The sequence below is a fragment of the Dermochelys coriacea genome, chromosome 9, assembly GCF_009764565.3.
Source record: "Dermochelys coriacea isolate rDerCor1 chromosome 9, rDerCor1.pri.v4, whole genome shotgun sequence".
Classification (NCBI taxonomy): Eukaryota; Metazoa; Chordata; order Testudines; family Dermochelyidae; genus Dermochelys; species Dermochelys coriacea.
Window position 1 is genome coordinate 18420792 of NC_050076.1, and position 18577 is coordinate 18439368.

An 18577-nucleotide genomic window follows, 5' to 3' on the forward strand; every position below is an offset into this window, starting at 1 on the left:
TTGCAGTTTTAAATCACACTGTTAATAGAATACAATTTAAATTATAAATATTTGTGGATGTTTTTCTACACATTTTCAAATATATTGATTTCAATTACAACACCGAATACAAAGTGTACTGTGCTCACATTATTATTTTTGATTAAAATATTTGCACTGTAAAAAAGATAATCAAAAAACAGTGTTTTTCCATTCACCTCATTTTTTTCATTCATACAAGTCCACTCAGTCCTAAGACAAACAAGTTTATTTACACTTACGGGAGATAATGCTGCCCGCTTCTTATTTACAATGTCACCTGAAAGTGAGAATAGGAGTTTGAATAGCACTGTTGTAACCAGCGTTACAAGATATTTATGTGCCAGATATGTAACATTTGTATGTCCATTCATGTTTCGATCTGTAGGCTCTAAAGTTTTACATTGTTTTGTTTTTGAGTGCAGTTATGTAAAAAAAAATAAATTAAATTTGACATTTGTAAGTTGAACTTTGACGATAAAGAAATTGCACTAGGGTACTTATGAGGTTAAATTGAAAAATATTTTCTCATTTTTTACAGTGCAAATATTTGTAATAAAAAATATAAAGTGAGCACTGTATACTTTGTAATTGAAATCAATACATTTGAAAATGTAGAAGAACATTCAAAATATTTATAGTAAATTTAAATTGGTATTCTACTATTGTTTAACAGTGTGATTAAAACTGTGATCAATTGTGGCTACTTTTTAAAATCTAGTTAATTTGTTGTGTGTGAATTGCATGCATTAACTGTGATTAATTGACAGCCCATGTCTCATCTTATACTTGGATTGTAAACTCCCTGAGGCAGGGACTGTCTTTTTATACTGTGTTTGTACTGATGCTAGCACAATGGGGCCCATGTCCATCACTAGGGCTTCCATGTGCTATGATAATACAGATAGCTAACAAAGCCCAGACCCCTCCATCAGCAAGGTCAATAGAGCACCAGGCAGGTATAAGGGTCAGAGTTTCTCAGTACAAGACTGGGCTTTAGTCTCTTTGCAATTTGGCAAAATTATTTATAATCAAGTGGTTCTTTTCTTTAATACGTTTCTACCCCCAAATATTTGGGGAAATGGTTTTTATACTATGATTTTCTGGTTATCTATTTGCATCCACTACTTCCCATTTGTAACTCACTGCATATGCCTAATTCATACAGCATAATTCTTATCTCCCTCCTAAAAATATTTCAGTAATCCACACTGGAGAATAGTTACTTTATGGAGGAATAATTATGCGTGAAATTTAGAGGGTAGCAAATATTCTCAAATATCCAGCAGTTACATGAATATGCAAAAAATTAATAGGATCCCATGAACCATGGTGAAACAAACTTGCTCTTTTTATACAGGCGTATATTTGCAAATCGATTTTTTTTTAAACATGCTCAACCAGCGCTAGTATTTTCTTAGTTTATTAATATAGTTAGTGTTATAGCCAGGTTATATCTAGTGTTATATCTTGCTGTTATTCATACCAATTACACTTTTTTCCCTTTTTAAAAGTTATTCTGCAAAAGACTTGTAGTATTTAATAGAAAATTGTCACCTTTCTGTAAGTATTTTGGGCCATCCAATAAAATTTAAACAGAGAATTTTATCCCTGTTATAGAATTATATGGGATGGTTCAAGATTCTAGAACATGCATCACTCTAAAAGCCTACTGAATGTAAGAGTAGTTTCTGTAGAACATAGTGGCCTTCATCACTGTTAAAAAATATAAGCCTTTTCCATAATAATGAATCTGTTATTTGAGATGGCTGTCTCTTATCCTTATGAACATTACAGAAAGAGGTGTTCAAAAATAATTATTTGGGAAAAAATAATCAGTTAACACACAAGAATCCAGCACATTCCTTTTATTATTTCAGTTCCAAAGCAGGCTCCGTCACCTACTTTTCTAAAGGATTGGAGCTGGAACCTGCCTTCAGTGGAAGAAGCCAGAGAGACTTCTTTACCAGATAAGCCAGGAAGGTGGGTAGCTCATGGGTGGCCTCAGTGTTCCAAGTGATGTGGTCTATGAAGTTTGCAGTGATTTTGTAGCCTTGTTGAGCCCAGGATACGAGAGACACAAAATAGGTAAGGCAATATCTTTCATTGGATCAACTTCTGTTGACAAAGGAGAAACTTTTGAGTGTCATAGAACTCTTCTTGAGGTTGGAAAGAGGACTTCAAATTCTGAAATCCTTTTACTTCCAATAATTCAGATGTTGCCAAATGGAATGGCCACTCTCAGCTTCCTCACAAAAGAGGTTACATCAGACCTGATGATGCAACCTTGTGTCTCTTGATGTACCAGAAATTAAGTCACTACAGTAGAAAAATCACCACAGCGTGTCACCTACTGTGAAAATAAATGTCTTTCTCCTTCATATTTATTTTTGATAAATGACTTGACTATAGCTTGACATTTACCTAACATTAAGAAACAATTACTTGTGGCAACATTCTGCTCTAGTGACATTTTTCTGTTAATAACCATAAGGTAGATCAACTTTGAGTATTCACAGTGACCAAAAATGTTATCATATACTTGGATTATCAGATTATTATTTGTATTTCATCAGCACCACATTGTGTTAGGCACTGTACTAATGTGTTGAGAGAGTCTTTTTCTCCACAAATCTTATAATCTAAACAGACAAGGATCGGAGTGGAAACGGGTACAGAGAGGTGATATGAGTTACCCAAGATCTCACAACAGATCAGTGGCAGAGCTGGGAACAGACCTCATGTCTTCCGAGTTCCTGTCCAGTGCCCTATCCACAGGGCTACGCTGCTGCTGGACATGTCAAACACTGAGCTCCTTCTGTAAATTATTCTTAATCCCATCCATATGTTTCTTTCCCTCTTTCACTGGGGATTTCCAGCTCTCGACAAAAATTAAATCCTAGTTCTACCACTGTCAAACAATTGTACAAGGTCTATTTGGCAAACCTGATGCCAATTGTCTAGGGTGGCCTGTTTTTCATGAATTTCAGTAAAACACCTCAACAGAGGAATTAGAAGGGTTTGAGGCTTGGAAAAAAGGATTTTAAAAAAGTCTTAAAGAATAGTTTTTAAAAAGAGCGAAACTTACAGAGAAATTATTCAGTGGAACAGTTTTGATATCATCTCTTTCATTTCAGGGTTTCATTTAATATTTTTTCCTGTAAGCCACTACAATGCCATTTTTCCATGTATATTATGTGTCTCTATGTACCCACTGCTGTTACTGCTAGGCACCATCAACATGATCTATTGCACAAGATGATTCAATAGACTAGAAGATTCAGTATTAAGAATGAAGCACTTAACCTTTCATCTCTAGGTCTTCACATTCCTGTGTTCCAAGTCTTCCTCCTCTCCCTCCCCAAACCCATGAAATGGGAATGATGAAGTACTTATATGCCTCACTCGGATGTTGTAAGCCATAACTATCACTTAGCGTTTGTCTGAAAATGAAAAATGCTATGCAAATGAAACCCACTGGTGAGTGTGTGTTACAGTACCCCTCTGTGCAGAATCTAGAGCAGGGGTGGGCAAACTTTTTGGCCCGAGAGCCACATTGGGGTTGCAAAATTGTATGGAGGGCTGGGTAAGGAAGGCTGTGCCTCCCCAAACACCCTGGCTTCCACCCCCTATCTGCCCCCTCCCACTTCAACCCATCCAATCCCCCCCGCTCCTTGTCCCCTAACCGCCCCCTCCTGGGACCCCCCGCCCCTTACTGCCCCCCTGGAACCCTACACCTATCCAACACCCCCGTTCCCCGTCCCCAACTGTCTCCACCCTGCAGAACCTCCGCCCCATCCAACTGCCCCTGCCTGCCCCCCTGTGACCCTTCACTCTTTATCAAACACCCCAGTCCTGGCCCTCTTCCCATGCCGCTCAGAGCAGCATTTCTGGCAGCCGTGCTGCCCGGCCGGAGCTAGACACGCTGTCGCTCTGCTCGGCAGGAGCTCACAGCACCGCTGCCCAGAGTGCTGCCCATGCAGCGGCGTGACAGTGGGGGCCGGGGGGCAGCAGGGGAGGGGCCAGGGGCTAGCCTTCCTGGCGGGAGCTTGAGGGCCAGGCAGGACGGTCCCATGGGCTGGATGTGGCCCACAGGCCGTAGTTTACCCACCTCTGATCTAGAGGATATGGGTCAGAACAGCCTCAGATAAACAGGCTTGACTCCCTAACTCAAGCTGCAGAGCTCTCACTTTTTAGAGGTCCCAGGTTAAATCCCTAGTATGTTAAACAAGACAGTGGTGGTCACGAGTTCTATAGTGTCAAATCCTTAGTTCCCAAAATACTGTACCAGTGTAACCAGTTGCATAGTTACAGCAAAGGGGCTTCCTTAGAGGGAAACATATCTGTATCCTAGCACAAATTCTCTCTACACAGACCAGCTTATTAAGGTCCCCATCCCTTCCCAAAACACACCAAATCATAGAAGCGTAGAACTGGAAGGGATCCCAGTAGGCCATCTGCATGTCAGTCAAAGCAGGACTAAGCAATAACTAGACCATTCCTGACAGGCGTTTGTCTAACCTGCTCTTAAAAAATCTCCACTGATGTAGATTCCACAACCTCCCTAGGCAATTTGTTCCAGTGCTTAACCACCCTGACAGGAAGTTTTTCCTAATGTTCAACTTAAACCTCCCTTGGTATAACTTAAGCCCATTGCTTCTTGCCTTTCTTTAGAGGCTAATGAGAACAATTTTTCATTTTCCTTGTAGCAACCTTTTATGTACTTGAAAACTGTTATGTTATGTCCCCACTTAATCTTCTCTCTAGAGAAAACAAATCATTTTTTTCAATCTTCCCGTATAGATCATGTTTTCTAAAGTTTAATCATTTTTGTTGCTCTTCTCCGGATTTTTCTCCAATTTATCCACATCTTTCCTGAATGTGGCACCCAGAACTGAACAGAATAAAGACCATATCTTTCATAGGGTTCACTTGCAACACAAACTGTAAGCCACAACATTTTAATTGTATTTTATTCCCAAGGGACCACTCCATTAGAGATCTGTTTCAGAGAGGTAGCTGTGTAGCAAAAACAACAAACATAAGAACATAAGAATGGCCATACTGGGTCAGACCAAAGGTCCATTCAGCCCAGTATCCTGTCTGCCGACAGTGGCCAATGCCAGGTGCCCCAGAGGGAGTGAACCTAATAAGTAATGATCAAGTGATCTCTCTTCTGCCATCCATTTCCACCATCTGACATCCAGAGGCTAGGGACAACATTTCTTACCCATCCTGGCTAATAGCCATTAATGACTTAATCTTCATGAATTTATCTAGTTCTTTTTTAAACCCTGTTCAAAGTGCTAGCCTTCACAACATCCTCAAGCAAGGAGTTCCACAGGTTGACTGTGTGCAGTGTGAAGAAGAACTTCCTTTTATTTGTTTTAAACCTGCTTGTGGCACCTTAGAGACTAACAAATTTATTTGGGCATAAGCTTTCATGGGCTGAAACCCACTTTATCAGATGCATGGAGTAGAAAATACAGTAGGAAGATATATATAACAGTACATGAAAAGATGGGAGTTACCTCACCCAGTGGGGAGTCAGTTCTAACAAGACAATTCAACTTGAATTGCCACGTTATATCCCCCCAAAGCCTCAAAGACGACCAGGGTAGGGGTATTCAGGAGTGGCTTTCACTTACCCTCCCCCTTGGCTGGAGCAGCTTCAGTTTTGTTCCTATGTGGCAACAGGTGGGGTAACTTCTGGTCTAAATGGTGTAAGAGAGCGGTGACTGGGTCAGGGGATGGGACAGAGGACTGCACTCCCTAAACACCAGGCTGGCACTAGTAACCACCCCAAAAGGGCCTGAGAGGAGGCAGAATCAAAGCTCCTACTCTACAATGCTTGGTTACACTACACAGCTCATTGTACACACTGTTAAAGAGAAAAGGAGTACTTGTGGCACCTTAGAGACTAACAAATTTATTAGAGCATAAGCTTTCGTGAGCTACAGCTCACTTCATCGGATGCAACGGAAAATGCATCCGTTGAAGTGAGCTGTAGCTCACGAAAGCTTATGCTCTAATAAATTTGTTAGTCTCTAAGGTGCCACAAGTACTCCTTTTCTTTTTGCGAATACAGACTAACACGGCTGCTACTCTGAAAACTGTTAAAGAGAGACACTCAAGTGGCCTAGCATCACCTGCAAGCCAAGATTTCTCCGAGTTTCTGAATGAGCAGAAAAAAAGTGTCAAACTCTAGTCTTCTGCATGCCCAGACAGGTTAAAAAAAAAAGTGTAGTCCTTTGTTTGCCTGGTCACACATTCAATACACTTATTAATTTTATAAACAAATAATCCTTATGACTTTTCAAATAAAGTAACTTTCCAGAATAAACTCATGATGCTTATCCTTAGCTCCCTGGCACACAGGGATTAGACTAAGAATTGTCATTTTATAGATCACACTGCAAGCTACTTGCAAGCAAAACAACACTTGGGGAGGGGAGCAGGAAGCATCAGCAGCTTTTCATTTCTGATCGCAGAGCAGAACTTCAGGCAACAGCTAGGGGAGGTGTTTGGGTGCAGGCAACAGAACTGACTGTGTTCACTTGTTCAGAGAGGAATAAATAAGCAATAGCTGCAGAAGTCTGACAGAATTGCTTTTGTGCTACAAGATGTTCTCAATTAACTTGCTGCCCAAACATAGGGAAACTGACTGACAAAAAGATGGTTAGAGGGGATTCTGGTGGAGCTTCACTTGCGGTGGTGGGGTTTTTTGTTTGCTATGTATAGCAGTAAATCCAGGGCTCCAACTCCGGCTCAAGTCTAACCTCTCTCCTGTCTACACACAAATCATGCTAACCTACGGCTCAGATCCAGTGTCCCAGAACCCCAGAGGGGTGAAGGGTTAAAGCAAGGATCAAGCCAGGAACCAGGGTTCAAGCCCTCTTGCTTTGCAGTGTAGACGCAGGCCCACTGGACTCACGCCCTGGTAGTTTGCCAAAAGTATCCCATAGGCCAATTTTCTTTGTCCTCTGGACAGTCAAATTTTCCTATACTGCACCATGAACATACCCCCCCGCATTACTGCACTGCCCTGTCCTGTCTGTCCCCAGCCTCCCTTCCTGCAGTGTCTTCTTCCCTTTCTCGTTTTTTTCTTTAAGTAATCACCTCTCAACTAAATTGCACTCCCCCAATCCAACATATCATGGTTTTATCATGACATTTTCCCTTGTCATTTTGTTTTACCCCTCTGTTATACCTCTTTCCCCTGCTCTTTGCCTGTCCTGTCTACTCATATGTAAGGTGTTCAGAGCAAGAACCGTCTACTAGGTGCTGCAGAAACACAGAACAATAGGGCCTTCATTTCTGTTGGTCTATAGGCTTATATATATATATATATTACACACTCACAGAAAAGTATAATATTTATACGCCAATTGATTTATTTTATAATTATATGGTAAAAATAAGTAAGCATTTTTTCAGTAATAGTGTGTCGTGACACTTTTGTATTTTTATATCTGATTTTGTAAGCAAGTAGATTTTAAATGGGAGATGAAACTTGGGGCTACACAAGACAAATCAGAACCTCTTGAAAGGGGTACAGTAGCCTGGAAAGGTTGAGAGCCACTGGTTTAAAGGCCAGATTTTTAAAACAAGAATTAGAGTGTGGGCTGCCAGGAGAACTATGTCTGAGGGTGAGGAACAGTAACCAATTGTCAATAAAGTTGCCAGATATTCCTATTCTGAATACTGCAAGAGTTGTATTAAGAGGTCTGTAAAATAGCTTGGTTGCTACAAAAGTGATAAACGCTGTGATTCCAACCCCCTCCTGCTCAGAGGTTTCCATAACTTGCGATATTGTTACCATAGCTTTTCCCAAAATTACCATGACAATCCTGCAAGATTGCTCACCCACGTAGGCATTATTACTGTGTTTCATCAGTAACATTTTAGTGCCTGTTATAGTCTGGTTGCACATAGCCAGTGAGTCAGCTGGTTCATGATATGCACATTTGTTTGACTTGCTGCATTGGAAGAACTGAGAATTAAGGAGAGTTTAATATAGTTATATGAGGTATGCTCTTGTCACAGAGTTGCTATGGACAGATGTCAAGCATCAAACTTGTTTGAGTATGTTTGCCTTAGCAATGTGCAATTACATTTATATTTTAATCTCCATGAATATTAATAATAAGGTTATGACATTTGAAAACCAGCTGTTGATTCACAGTCACTGCCTTCTGAAGCAGGAAACCCTGAGGTCAATTTCATTTTGTCTGCAGTTCTGTACACCTCACAGAAGTATTTAAAAAGTGACAGCAAAGTTATTTCAAAGATGATGGGAGATTAGCCATTAGACCAATATACATGGAACTAAATAAAAAAACAAAAACAAAAACAAAAAAACAAACAAACAAAAAGTCCCTCTAAAGATAACATTTAAAGAGATATCACAAGGTTTGGGATTTTTTTTTGGTATCAAGCATGCTATTTCAGGATGTCCGATTGCCTAAGCCTGCTAGGGATGAATGGAAAGTGCCATTAAAAAAATGCAATTTTTTTTTTTAAATCTTCCAAAATGTGGCTCAATCCTGCAGGGTAGTTAGCACTTGGTCCCCAAAAAGCAGCTAAGCAAATCAGACATCTTATTCAAGCTTCATATTCCCTCAAATTCTAACAATTAACCCAACAATAATGCTCTCTTCTCCACAAGAGTGTTGAGGCTGTGGCCAAAAGACAAGCTTGGATAGCTTATAGTTACAGTAGGCACTTAAATTCATATTCAGGCACTTTGAGAAGTGGCCTCATTTTCATAGCTACCAACTTCTGTGGGTTGTGTCGGTTAATGGAACCTGTTTATGTACCGCCTATGAATGCTGTATCTATTTCAAACTATAATCTACATTTAGCCTCCTAAACACCATTTCAGTTATAAAACTGTACAGATCCTTCACCTTGGCTCTGTACCTTCCTTCCATATTGAGCTGAAATGCACAAGAGGTGTCAGGAGAAATTCTTGTACCTAACAGAGGGCTAACAATGGAGGCTGTTAAACCCTGATGATTATCCATTAAAATGAAGACCCCCCCCCCCACCACCTTGGACAAAGAGGCAGCTACTGCCCAGTGTAAACCAATTTTTCTAGTTTAGACTCCAGGTCGATAGTGCCCAAGCTACAGACCACCTGACAACTGACTTGGATCACAAGATGGGGCTTGAGGCTAATCATAGCGATCACCTGATAGGGTACTGGAATTCTCTAGAAGGTAGGTTCTGTCACCGGCCATTTTTAGAAAAATGACCAGAAGCAGAAGACAGGCGTATACAGGAAGAGAAGAGAGACAAGATCCTGAATTCCCTAAAAGACTCAGCTCCTACCTCCACCTGAAGAAAGAGTGATCATTTTAGAAATCCTTCTGCAAAGCCCAGATCTACTTGTTTCAACTATCATTTGTCCCCCTAAGGGTAAACTATAAACCAGAGTAAATATAAAGGTGGTGCTCTAGGAAAAAAAGGTATCCTTATGCTATTTGGGAAACTTGTTTTGGAGGTAGTGAAAAGTGTATTCAGCACTGGAATAAAGGCGGCAGGACTGTGAAGCCATATCTCCAAGAAGGGCTACCGGAGAGAATCTATGCCTATGGAGTGAGCCTGGAGGAAAGGAATCCATGGTCTACGCAAACCAAAGGAAAGCTCTATAGCACATTGGACCAGCATGTGGGTCCAAACCCAGAAGCCTAGTGAGTGTGTTCAACAGTGAGAGCTTCAGCAGGGCTGACACACAACATGTGTCGTCTTCAAGACATGCTATGGGTGCTCAGCACCTCTCACAATGAGACTACTTTTGTTTGAGTTCCTAACGTTAGCAGAGCCCAAGTTTGAAAGTGTTGATCTAAGTTTACCAAGACTTTCAGAAGTGACTAGTGATTTTGGGTGCTCAACTTGAAACACCTTGAAGGGACCCAGTTTTTAGGAAGTACTGAGTGGGGGGGGGGTCAAAAAATGAGCAGTTTAATCAAAACCTAAACATTTTGGGTGCAGTGTCAATTTCAATGTATATATATAAAATTCAAAACGAAATTAAGTATATCAATGCTATTGAAAAGAAAAGTTTTAATTGTCTTAATTAAAAAAATCAATTTGCATTTTGTGGGAAGTTTCAGAAGTGTGTTTGTTTCAATTTGGCACTAAAAAAAAAGTTTGATATGTTGGATTTCCCACCGACTGGAAATTCTGGTTCCTGATCAGTTCTAGTATGAGCATCTTTAAAGGAGGGGAACCCTAGAAGGTTCCATTACAACTGTGCTAAGTTGGAGAGGAGAAAGCTGCAATAGAGTCTGGAGGTGGGGCCAGAGGGGCTAAGATTGCCACCTGTCCAGATTTTCCCAGGACCATCCCTTCTTTGATGTAGTTGTTCTGGGAAATCTATAAAGGTGCTCAGTATATACTGCCAGCTGTCTAGTTTTATGGCTCAGGATCATCCCAGATGTTCTTTTTTGTACCTCAGAGATGGGGGACCCAGTGGGTTCCCTTAGATACCCACAAATATGACAGATCTGCAAGAGCCAACCCCTTGCTTTTTTCTATGGGTAGCAGGGTGCAGTACCCTCCCCACAATGGGCTGACCTGGGGAAGACTCCTCAAAGGAGACATGGAAATGTGAGGGGTTGAACAACATTGAGTCAAATAATTTTCCATCAGAGGCAGCAATGAGTTCTCAATTTTTATTTTTAAAGAAATTCCACAAGTTAAGATCTTCCCCTCTGCTCTCAGACATATCACAGATTCCATCATTTAAACGAGTCACACATATTGTATTCTGCTGCGAAATTTGGTAGATCAGTGTGATCCCAGAAGCTAACTCCCAATTGTAATTTAATTAAAAGGGCAGTAGTTAAGTTTCACCATACGCAGCTGCCAGATGGCATCACTGCAGTTTAAGTCTAAAGGCGATGTTATCGCATGTACTGAAGCATGCTTTTACAAGTAATGAAAGCTGTCACTTATGCTACAGAAATTGTTGTAATGCCTTCTGATATTACAGTATCAGCAGAATATAAAAGTATCAAATAAGACCTGAAGAAGAGCTCTGTGTAAGTGTGAAAACTTGTCTCTATCAACAACAGAAGGTGGTCCAATAAAAGACATTACCTCATCCACCTGGTCTCTTATTTTGTGAGGGCATTTACAGCTGACAAACTTCAAAACAAAGATCAAAGCACATACAAACTGAGAGACTTGAAACTCCATCCGTACTCTCAAATATTTAAAGTGTCCTGAAGTGCTTCACAGTGATGAACTACACGCTAGTACCGAAGTGGGCAATTCCTGGGCACACGTCAGCTATTACATGTTAAACGAGCTGATAGCTAATTTTGAGTATCAAGAATTGGAAGACTAAAGAGCTCAACTAATTGGAGGCTCAAGAAGACTGGGAATAGAATAGTGATCCCTTCACCTCTAGATGGGTCATGCGAATGTGCACTAGGCTGACAGTACCCAAAAGTTGTTACTACTTGGGGACTGATCCTTCTCTCACTGAAGTCACTGTTAAGAGCGCTATGCAGGGGATATGTACTGCCTTTTGGCCCCCTAGCTCAGAACAGCATTAGTTCTGCTGCCATGGGAGCCTCTCCAGCCGGGAAGAAGTGTTTCTCAGGAGGGATCTGAATGAAGAGAGCGTGGTGGCTTGGCAAACAGGAATAGCAAGGGAAATGATGCCTGGAGATGGAAGCAGCAGATGGAAACAAAGGCGGCTGATATTATTAGCAGGGCAGGAAGGATGTGATGCCAAGTAAAGTTTGAGGTGGAGCTGATTTAAAATGAAACCTCTCTGGGGACAAAGGACTCCTCTTCTGTACATGATATTTTCTGATTTCTTACTATTTAGTTTCAACTATCTCAGTGCTGAGTAATCAACATCCTTTGCATCAAAAATGGTACAAAGTCTTACATTTTTTTGTTGTCTTTGGTCTTGTCAAGGTTCCTTCCCCACTCTGAACTCTAGGGTACAGATGCGGGAACCTGCATGAAAACCCCCCTAAGCTTATTTTTACCAGCTTAGGTTAAAACTTCCCCAAGGTATAAACTATTTTATCTTTTGCCCTTGGACTTTATTGCTGCCACCACCAAGCGTCTAACAAATATATAGCAGGGAAAGAGCCCGCTTGGAAACGTCTTTCCCCTCAAAGTCCTCCCAAACCCTACACCCCCTTTCCTGGGGAAGGCTTGATAAAAAATCCTCACCAATTTGCATAGGTGAACTCGACCCAAACCCTTGGATCTTAAGAACAATGAAAAAGCAATCAGGTTCTTACAAGAAGAATTTTAATTGAAGAAAAAGTAAAAGAATCACCTCTGCAAAATCAGGATGGTAAATACCATATAGGGTAATCATATTCAAAACAGAGAGAATCCCTCTAGGCAAAACCTTAAGTTACAAAAAGACACAAAAACAGGAATATACATTCCATTCAGCACAGCTTATTTTATCAGCCATTTAAACAAAACAGAATCTAACGCATACCTAACTAGATTGCTTATTAGCCCTTTACAGGAGATCTGACCTACATTCTTGCTCTGGTCCCGGTTAAAACAACACACAGACAGAGAGAACCTTTGTTTCTCCCCCCGCTCCAGCTTTGAAAGTATCTTGTTTTCTCATTGGTCATTTTGGTCAGGTGCCAGTGAGGTTACCCTAGCTTCTTAACCCTTCACAGGTGAAAGGGTTTTTCCTCTGGCCAGGAGGAATTTTGAAGATGTTTACCCTTCCCTTTATATGTATAACATGCCCCCCAAATCACAGATAGGGTGAAATGGTGGCTGTGATTTCTTCCTGGAGCTCTAGGAGAAAACAGAGTTAATAAGACACATGCACCTCTAAATATACTACCGAGTATATAAAGACTAACAATATTTTCCACATCTCAAGGATGACTTTAACCAGTTAAAAACCAGAAACTTTCACAGGAAAGTGCATCAGCCACTTTGTTAGAAGCTCCTGAGATGTGTTGGATGTCGAAATCAAAATCTTGGAAAGCTAAACTCCATCGAGTAAGATTGTTATTTCTCGTGGCGGTATGAAGTCACCGTAGTGCAGCATGTTCGGTTTGCACCTGGAAACACCGTCCCCAAACATATGGGCGTAGCTTCTCCAAAGCTTAGACAATGGCGTAACATTCTTTTTCACTGACTGACCAGTTGCTTTCCCTCTTAGACAGCTTCTTGCTGAGAAACACTCCAGGGTGGAATACTTGATCTGGTCCTTCCTGCATTAAAACTGCCCCCCCCCCACCACCACGCTCGGACGCGTCTGTGGTTACTAGGAATGGTTTGTCAGAGTCTGGGGCCCTTAGCACAGGATCAGACATGAGTGTCACTTTAAGCTGGTTAGAGGCCTTCTGACACTCTTCAGTCCACCAAACGACATTTGGCTGTTACTTTTTGGTTAGGTCCGTCAGTGGGGCAGCAATTTGGCGGTATTGCGGTACAAATCGCCTGTAATAACTGGCCAAGCCTAAGAAGGATTGGACCTGTTTCTTTGACTTTGGGACAGGCCACTTTTGGATAGCATCCACTTTGGCCTGTAGGGAGATGAGAGTTCCTTGACCTACCTGGTGTCCAAGTTAAGTCACTCTGTTTAGGCCTATTTCACACTTCTTAGCCTTGACAGTTAGTCCTCTGTCCCTTATGCGCTCAAAGACTTTCTGTAGATGTTCCAGGTGTTCTGCCCAGGAATCTGAAAATATGGCCACATCGTCAAGGTAGGCGACTGCATATTCTCCTAATCCCACTAGGAGACCATCTACAAGTCTTTGGAAGGTGGCAGGTGCATTCCACAGCCCGAAAGGGAGTACATAAAATTCATACAGCCCGACATGTGTGGTGACCTTTCCTTGGCGGATTCATCTATCGGTACCTGCCAGTACCCCTTGGTTAAGTCCAAGATAGAGATGAACTGGGCCCATCCCAGTTTCTCTAATAGTTCATCTGTACGTGGCATTGGATAGCTGTCTGGGCAAGTTACAACATTTAGTTTATTCTAGTCCACTCAAAAATGTATCTCCCCATCTGGTTTGGGAACTAGAACCACTGGAGATGCCCATGCACTGCCAGAGGGGCAGATTACACCCATCTGTAGCATTTCCTGGATCTCCCGTTCTATAACAGTTTTAGCTTGAGGAGACACCCAGTAAGGTGGTTGTTTAATTGGGTGAGCGTTACCTGTGTCAATAGAGTGGTATGCCCATTCATTCAGTCCTGGGGTGGCTGAGAACGTCGGCGTGTAGCTAATTCACAGCTCCTTGATTTGCTGTCGCTGCATACGCCCAAGGGTCATGGAGAGTTTCACCTCTTCCATGCCACCAGCACTTTCCCCTTCGTAGTAGATACCTTCAGGTCATCTCCTCCCTGGGCTGTAAACTGACAAACCTTTAATTCTCTGGAATAAAAGGGCTTTAGAGAATTAATATGGTACACCTTAGGCTTTCGGTTGGGGGTAGGGAATGCTATGAGATAATTAACAGCTCCCAGGCGCTCCTGGACTGTGAATGGCCCTTCCATTTTATGGGCCTGGAGCACCTTTAAAACCATGACCTGGTCCCCTACTTAGAAGGAACGCTCTCTGGCATGTTTATCATACCAGGCTTTTTGCTCTTTTTGAGAATCCTTTAGGTTTTCTTTAGCAAGGGCTAAAGAGGTTTGGAGGGTGTTTTGTAGGTTGGTTACAAAGTCCAGAATGTTAGTTCCTGGAGAAGGTTTAAACCCTTCCCTTTGCTGCTTCACCGACTGTAATGGCCCCTTAACCTCGTGGCCATATACAAGTTCAAATAGTGAAAACCCTAAACTGGGATGTGGTACAGCTCTATAGGCAAAGAGCAACTGCTGCAACACTAGGTCCCAATCATTGGAGTGCTCATTTACAAATTTACGTATCATGGCCCCCAAAGTCCCATTCAATTTCTCCACCAGGCCATTTGTTTGATGATGGTAAGGGGTGGCAACCAAGTGATTTACCCCATGAGCTTCCCAAAGGCTTTCCATAGTTCCTGCATCTGTGAGGCTGTCTGAGGACCAACCTACCCTGGCAAAAATGTCTGGTAGTGCCTGGCACACACTTTTAGCCCTGGTGTTGCTTAGAGCTACTGCTTCCGGCCATCGGGTGGCAAAATCCATGAAAGTTCCACACAGTTTACGCCAGACAGCCACATTAGACTACCTTCCCAATGGGAGAGCCTGGAAGTTCCATGCTTTTGAAAAGGAGGCCAGATATTCTAGGTGCTGAAACACAGAATTGTGAGTCTAACTTTAAATCTCTAGGAATGAAAATCAAGGTCTATTCATGCAATCTGACAAAGAACATGGGAAGCGGTGCCACAGGGCTCACAAACTATTTAATGGGAGACTAGCCTATTCCTGTACACTACAGTTACCTTTGGGATTTAACTGACTTTTCCTCTGGGTGTCTTTTTCGGAAAAGGAAAAATCCACAGCTACTCGCTGAAATGGAACTTCAATGATGGGGAGTGGCTGGAGAGGGGCTTTGACCTGGTCTTGGGGTTTTCCCAATCTTTGGCATACCTCACAAGACCGGACATAGGTAGAAACGTCCTTGCCCATTCCCTCCCAGTGGAATGACCTCCCCAAATGGTCTTTCGTCCTGTTCACCCCAGTGTGGCCACTAGGATGATCGTGGGCCAAGCTCAAGAGCTTTACCCAGTACTTAGTTGGAAATACCAACCATCTCTGAGGTGTCCATCAAAGAATTTCTTGTATAAAAGCCCTCTTTCTACAGCAAACCTGGATCGATTAGAAGAGCTGAGAGGCGGTGGGTTGCTCCGGGCTGCCGTGCAAGCTCTCTGGAGGCTTTCATCTGCTTCCTGTTCAGTCTGAAACTGTTCCAATGATGCTGGAGACATCAGTTCCTTATTGGATTGTGGACCTAGGCTTGGTCTCTCTGGAAGCGATGTAGGGGATGGGGCTGTTTCCATTGACTGTGAACCGCTCTCCACTGGTGCACTATGTTGGGGTTCAGGCTCCGGCTGAACCTCTTGTGTAAGGTTAACGGCTGCTGCCGGTTCAGGTCTGGTGGGGCCCTCTGGTGTTTGGGTTGCAAGTACCAGACTCAGTGCTGACAATGGGTCCGGTGCTGGTTGTTCCGCTAGTTCTGGTTCTGGGACTGGCTCTGTCTGGGTCTCTGGGACTGGATCCACTACTGCTGTTGCAGATGTTGGCATGGGGTCCGGGTCCATCACCTCTGACCGGAACAGTTTCCGGAACAGAGCTAGGTATGACGGCTTGCTTAGCCTGGCTGCGGGTGACCATTCCCACCCTCTTTGCTAGCTTCACATGATTGTCCAAGTCTTCCCCCAACAGCATGAGGATAAGATAATCATCAGACTGCAAAAGTCCATGTTCCTGACCAGCCTTGTACTGGACAGGCAACTTGGATCTCTGGGTCGATTAAATTGGGGTCCACTAAGTAAGCGTGGATAGCCAACACTTGTGATCCGGTGTCCCTCCACGTTGTGACCTTCTTCCCGCCCACACTCACAGTTTCCCTCTGCTCCAAGGGTATCTGGGAGGTATCTGGGCCTGAGGACCTCTGGTGTGATTCCAGTGCAATGAACTGTAATCGGTTGGGGTTCTTGGGGCAGTTGGCCTTCACATGCCCCAGCTCGTTACATTTAAAACATCGTCCAGCTGACGGGTCACTGGGGCGAGGTGGGTTGCTGGAGAATGGTGTGGCAGGACGATAAGGTGTCTGGAGTATTCCTTGGTGTGTAGTTGGGGCCTTGGGCCCCGGTAGTAGAGTGTGGTCTGAGGGTGTCCCTTCTGGTATCCGCTCCAACTGCGACCAGGGTTGTTCCTCTCTCCTCCCTCCACCCATTTTGTTCCAGCTTGCCCCGCCTCTCTGGCAGTCTGGGACTGCTCTTAGTGATCAGCATAAGAAGCAAGACTTTCTGCTGAGTCCATTTCCTTATCCCATAAACACTGTTTTATTTCCTGCTTGGACATATTCAGGAATTGCTCCTGAGCTATCTAATCACACTCCGTCAAAGCTAGCGACACCCCTTCCTTGGACCCATTTACCTAACAGATCCTTCATCTGGTTTAGATAAGCCACGTTACTTAGTCCTGGCCCTTCTTAAGGGTTCGAAATTTTACTCTGTACATTTCAGATGTAATTTGAAATTGCTTTAAAACCAAATCCTTGAACTTATTATAGTCAGAAGCCTCATCAATAGGCATCTTATTGAATATGTCCAGAGCTCTTCCAGTTAATTTTGCGACCAATTTGGTCATCTTGTGAGCTTCAGGAATTTTATGGAGAGAGTGCACAGTCCCTCAAAAGTGAGAAAATATTCAGAAATATCACTGGATTCATCATACTGTGGACATAGTCGCTCTCATTTGTGGATTGTTGGGGAAGGATGGTTAGGGTTATCCAGTAGATTCTGCTCAGCCTTTGCCTTCTCCATCTCCAGTGCATGCTTCCTCTCTTTTTCCTTTTCCTCCATAGCTCTCCTGTGAGCAGCCTCTTTGGCTGTTTCTGCCTTGGGCTCTGTCATGTTTGACACTCTGTTTTTAACTAACTTTACACAAAAGAGTTAGAAATAAAAAAACAAAATAAAAAAAACTTGGCTTCTCTCTCTCTCTCTATGTTGTGCTGTAACGGGATACCTATGTTCTCTGATAGTGATTATCAGCCTATAGAAAAATCCTTTAAAAAAAAAAACCACACCTTTGTCTCCAGGCAAATAGACAGAAAACCCCTCTAGTTGCTCTTAGGTAAAAAACAACTCACCTCTTCAGATTTGTGAATTTCCCTGCAGGAGGTTAACTACCCTGCCTTTAGGTAGAGAAAACTCCAGCTCACAAAATACAATTACCTTTTGTCTCTGCTCTGACCCCCACGCAGAGACAAAAAAAAAACAAACAAAAAACCACACACCTCTAACTGCTTTCAGCTTAAAGCCTGCTTTCCAGCAGCCCAAAGGAAAAAAAATATTTCCTTTTAAAAAAAAAAATCTGTGCTTCTGGTTCAAAAAAAATCTCAAAAATGATTTCTAGTTAATCCCACCCCTCTGCCACCATGTCAAGGTTCCTTCCCCACTCTGAACTCTAGGGTACAGATGTGAGGACCTGCATGAAAAACTCCAAGCTTATTTTTACCATCTTAGGTTAAAACTTCCCCACGGTGCAAACTATTTTACCTTTTGCCCTTGGACTTCATTGCTGCCACCACCAAGCATCTAACAAATATATAGCAGGGAAAGAGCCCGCTTGGAAATGTCTTTTTCCCCCAAAATCCTCCCAAGCCCTACACCCCCTTTCCTGGGGAAGGCTTGATAAAAATCCTGAACAATTTGCGTAGGTGAACACAGACCCAAACTCTTGGATCTTAAGAACAATGAAAAAGCAATCAGGTTCTTAAAAGAAGAATTTTAATTGAAGAAAAAGTAAAAGCATCACCTCTGTATATCAGGATGGTAAATACCTTACAGATTAATCAGATTCAAAACAGAGAGAATCCCTCTAGGCAAAACCTTAAGTTACAAAAAGACACAAAAACAGGAATATACATTCCATTCAGCACAGCTTA

At 42.5% G+C, this 18577-nt stretch overlaps 1 protein-coding gene across 2 annotated transcripts in view; it reads right to left on the bottom strand.

Annotated features, from left to right (window-relative positions):
- The window catches only part of SERPINI1 (serpin family I member 1), an 85227-nt gene that overhangs the window by 40257 nt on the left and 26393 nt on the right, over positions 1-18577 (bottom strand). The window contains exons 1-2 of one of the 2 annotated variants that reach the window (XM_038417316.2): positions 14197-14408; positions 13587-13711 (exon numbers count right to left, since the gene is read on the bottom strand). The exons of the other annotated variant lie outside the window; for it this stretch is intronic. The gene's annotated coding sequence lies outside the window, so the exon portion shown is untranslated. Of the gene's footprint in view, positions 1-13586; positions 13712-14196; positions 14409-18577 lie in introns of those variants that run through there. 2 annotated transcript variants of the gene reach the window in all.